The sequence below is a fragment of the Genypterus blacodes genome, unplaced genomic scaffold (assembly GCF_046128005.1).
Source record: "Genypterus blacodes isolate CSIRO-AG114 ecotype Tasmania unplaced genomic scaffold, CSIRO-AGI_Gbla_v1 ptg000032l_1, whole genome shotgun sequence".
NCBI classification, from domain to species: domain Eukaryota; kingdom Metazoa; phylum Chordata; class Actinopteri; order Ophidiiformes; family Ophidiidae; genus Genypterus; species Genypterus blacodes.
Genome location: NW_027466845.1, coordinates 924,843 through 929,520, shown reverse-complemented (window position 1 = coordinate 929,520; position 4,678 = coordinate 924,843). Strand labels below are relative to the sequence as shown.

The following is a 4,678-nucleotide window of genomic DNA, read 5'->3' as shown; positions in this document are numbered from 1 at the left end:
TTTTTTTGTCCGGTGAGCTCTTTCCCACTTTTCCAATAGGCACATTAGAAAATTGCTTTGATCTGTGACATGCTGACATTTCATTTGGAGAAATCAATCAAAATCTGATTGGGTAGCGAGCAACAAAGGCGCCGTACTTTATGTGTCAAATGAAAGTGCCGGAATACAAAAGTTTTAAGGGAATGGTTTGGAATATTTATCAAGTAAATGAGATATTTCAGGGCGCCAGGAGAACTAATCATGATTTTCATCTCTTACTGTTACTGAGAGGTTACCCACGGGAAATTATTATTATCTGCAAGGCTAGTTTTGTTTTCTGGTGCCCTGATATGGAAAAAATTCAACTGTAGAAAAGCTACAAATTAGAAAACCTACTTTGATCATCACTTTCTGATATTAGAAATTGTTCATTTCTTTGTCTGCGGTTCACATAAAGTCCTTGTTTTACACAGTTGTCTAAAATTAGCGGCACAGTTTGAGAAACAGCAGGTAGTTCACCCTGCTAATATAGACTCTAGAGGTGAATTAGCCATTAGTTGAAAGGGTTTATTCACCTCTAAAGCTGACGCCTTTGTGCAAGAAAAAGTGAAATCCCAAAGTGGAGCAAGTATAAAGGCTATAATAGAGACATTTGTTTGATTGGACTAACTCAACGTACAAAAGCGCCAGAGTACCGGAGTCCTTTATGTAGAGGCAATTATAAAATACTGCATTCTACTAATGTACATGTAGATAAGTATGACTTATACAATGTGCTGAATGTAAAGAATTAAACCTGGCAGAGCGAAAACCCTCAAATCTGAAGATATTGTGGAAGAAAAATGTATCGCCTTAATAGGAAAGATGGTTACAAACTGTTTGATCTAATCTGACAGATCTAGTAAATGTAGCTTAAACGTTGTCAGAATCTCTGGATAAACTAGTGGATGTGGCAGCAGATCTCAATGATGTCAGACCTTATATGACCTCATGGCTCAGGTTTACAAAGTAACACATGGAAATATTTCACTACAGTATTTGAGTAATATTTGAGTTTGCACAGATGACACACAACATAATAAAGGTTGAAATTAAAGCACTTTTCAGGCCTGGTGTTTTGAAGTGAGGGACGTTACCTGGTCCTCCAGACGGTGAACAGGTGTTTCTCCTGCAGTGTGTCCCTGTTCTCTGGGCTCTGGCAGCTTTGTTTTGACCGAGGAGGACGGAGGAGGACGAAAAGGCTCCGTACACCAGAGGAGCAGAAGCCTCCTGGAGCCTGAACGACGGAGGAAGTTCAGCTAATCTCGGTTTTGTTTGCTTAAAATGGCGCTGCAAAATCAAACCCCAACACAATCAGGGAGACGCGCGCGCTCTCATTAAAGGGGGCGTGTCTGCAAACAGGAGCCTATAGGAAGAAGATGGGACGGTCACGTGCACATACGCAAATACGTCAGAGGAGCTCTTGTGTGTACGTGTGTTGTTGTATTTGTTATGATTCTGTGTTAACCTTACTGAGACATTCATGTTAAATGCAATTTAAATGAAGCTGATTTGAATTACAAGTTGTCTTCAGAGTCATTACTGGATCTTGTTGATCGAACATCACCTGTGATCGATCCCTTAGAATCATTATTATTCTCATAATCGTTGTTTTAACGGCAATTACGGCAGCATGAATCGCAAAGCAAGAAGCGAACATAAACATCTGCTTTCACCGAGAGTCTGTGGCGTTGGTGAAGCATCTCCTCCGGGGACTGAATATCTAAATATCTAAATCTATATATACGGGAAACCCCCTAAAGATCCGTGAATGGGACCATACGGCGACGCTCATTTACAAGCCAGCTGATTGGTCAAGAGACAGAGCTTCATAAGTCACCCCGACCAAGCTCCAACTAATACTGCTCCGGACTCCAGGATTGCCGAGGAGCATCAGTTACCATGGCGACGGAGTGAGATCAGAGGTGAGTCAGCCCCGTGATGCAGAAAAGTCCGACTTGAGCTTAAACAGAGCGACTGAGCACTAAATAGTAGGCCAGGTCCCTGGATCTGGTGGAACACAACACACACTAATCACTCACACTGCAAAACAATCAAACATCCAGACTAGAAATGATTTTGCAATGAAGTAAACACATCAATTCAAGAAGAAACTAAAAAAAAATAAATAAAAAAAAAAACTCCAAAGAAATCAAAGCTGTTATTCACCCTTTTATTCCTGTGTATCAGATGTTTATGCCATAAGACACGAAACACCAAAACAAATCTGTGCATTAAAATCTTGGCTTTTATATGCAATTAACAATGTGTTAAAATAAACATTTAGCCATTTCAAACTGATTCTTTCTCAGGTCATTATAACAGCAGTAATTTACCTGAGAATGTTTGGACAAGCTCTAATTTCTTAAGCATTTAATGAATCTCCATGACAGACTGTGTGCCTATATTGATCTGATTCGGGAAATAAAAGCAAAGCTATCCTGTTTTCTCATAATATATGATATAATAATAATAATAGATCCATTTGTGAACCTTTAATTCGCGTATTCAGTGACTGACTAAGAACAAAATCATTTATTTGGAATAGTGTCTCATCATCCATTGTTGCTTAATGAAACAAAAATCTATTGAAGTGAATTGTAAAACCTGATCTTGCGGTTTGATCTGGTAAGTGATGTGAAAGGTGAAACTCTTAAATGAGCCCAGGCGTCTGTATCACATGACAACTAAGAGAGAAATTAAACCATTTCATGTATGTGTTGTGTAAATAGGGCCACAAAATTTGGTGTGTTAAAGGCAAAAGTCTCTTCATGATGATTCAAACACAAATGCAATGTAGCATCCTGCATTAAACTGCAATTACCAACAATGACGCTTGTGTAGGTTTGTATCTGTCGTTACTTTACATATGGTGGTTTCAGGGCCCGGATAGCTCAGTCGGTAGAGCATCAGACTTTTAATCTGAGGGTCCAGGGTTCAAGTCCCTGTTCGGGCGAAAAGAAGCTTTTAATTGTGAGTAGAGACAACATGGAAAAAGATTCTGAAAGATCACAAACTGCTACACATTCTGTTTCCAAATAGGTTAAAAGTTCTCAAATTTCCCTCTTAAAGTCAGAGAAAACTACTGAACGGAAATCCAAGCGCATGCGTGGGATTTCAGTGCTGTGGTCCAAAGGCTGGCTTGCGGTCAGGAACAAGATGGCATCAGATAACACAGTCCACAGCGTGAGCCAGGACCATCACGCGCCAGCTCAAAGCAATCCAGGGTCAGGCATCATCTCCTCCTCCATCTCCGCACAGCTATTACTGAAAACATTCCCACTTCATTCATCATCACACAGGCTGGTACAATGGTTCACACACACACACACACACACACAGACACACACATAACAAACTACAGCACGTTGTCAACCAGTCATTGAAGATTACTGGTCGCCCCCCACCCCACCTCTCTCTCTCTCTCCCCCCGCTCCCATCAATCCAACCACTCCATCCCAGCCTCACGCTCATTCATTTCTGAGCCAGGACGTCACTTCAGCCTCAGCCCTCAGGGGGGCGCTATAGATTTTTACCCACAGAAACAATGAGAACTGGACCCTGGACCCTGAAGCCTTTGCTGTTGGCGCGATCTTGTTCTGTACTTAGAGGCTGATGGGGGGTTTGGGTGCAGGTGTGTGTGTGTGTGTGTCAGGTGGACAGGTGACAGCTGGTGGACAGGTGGAGAATAATAATTCAGTAATGAAATGTGATTAATGTGACAAAGGAGCAGGTGCAGGAGAGGTCGCTACGACGACTCTGTCCCTTTAAATGTGTAAGATGAACATGAAGAAGATGAGCTTCACTGATGTGATGCACATTTCCTACGCAACCATCACTTCCTTTAACATCAGATATGTTTACATTGATGCAAGAAAAGCTGGTGATTGCTTAATCCTGATCAAAGTTTCATTTATGTATGAATTATGTATCAGTTTGAGCTTTTCCTCATAAACAAAATTGGATTTTAGGGGGGCACAACTGTTTAACATATGCAGCTCGTGTATACAAACGGCGGCGGTGTGAGCACAGCAGAACGGCCAGCCTGGTGTGTGTTAAATGTGTTACTGCAGCCGCATGCATCAGTCTGTTCAGGATGAGATGTTTTACAGCAGTCCTTCAGTGCTTTGCAAAGAGTGTATTAGTCATTCTCTTAAAAGCCCGAGGCAGCAGTACAGTTCTTAATACACTGGAGTCGAGCTGAGCTGAAAGAGCAAATGGTGGCCAGTCAAACAATAGATACAGGCTGCAGCTGCACAACACAGCGGCTGAGCTTTAAGCAGACAACACACTCGACAACCACACACACATACTCTCTCTTTGTGGGCGTCCACATAAACAACAGCGGAGCTCAATCTGTGCTTAAGCATTAATAAGGTCACATGCTCTTAAATCCTGGCCTTATCTCGGGCTCCGGCTAATGAACGTTGTTATTATAGATGATTCAATTCAATTTCTCATGATTTATTCTATTATTCAATTGAGGAAGTTTCCATGTTCCACTTCTCCCTTCAGAACAGTTATTGTATATTAGATTTTAGCTGGAAATAGGCCGACCTGTCTCATGTTCACACTACGTTCTGCCGTTAGACGCCGGTGTCTGTAACTTCCTCATCATGTCGCCTACACGCACACACACACACACACACACACACACACA

The 4,678-nt window shown here is 41.8% G+C and overlaps 1 non-coding gene across 1 annotated transcript; it reads left to right on the top strand.

Annotated features, from left to right (window-relative positions):
• The first annotated feature begins 2,901 nt into the window (after window positions 1-2,901).
• On the top strand, window positions 2,902-2,974 carry trnak-uuu (transfer RNA lysine (anticodon UUU)). The gene has a single exon. It is a non-coding gene; the product is annotated as a tRNA-Lys (tRNA).
• Window positions 2,975-4,678: the final 1,704 nt, after the last annotated feature.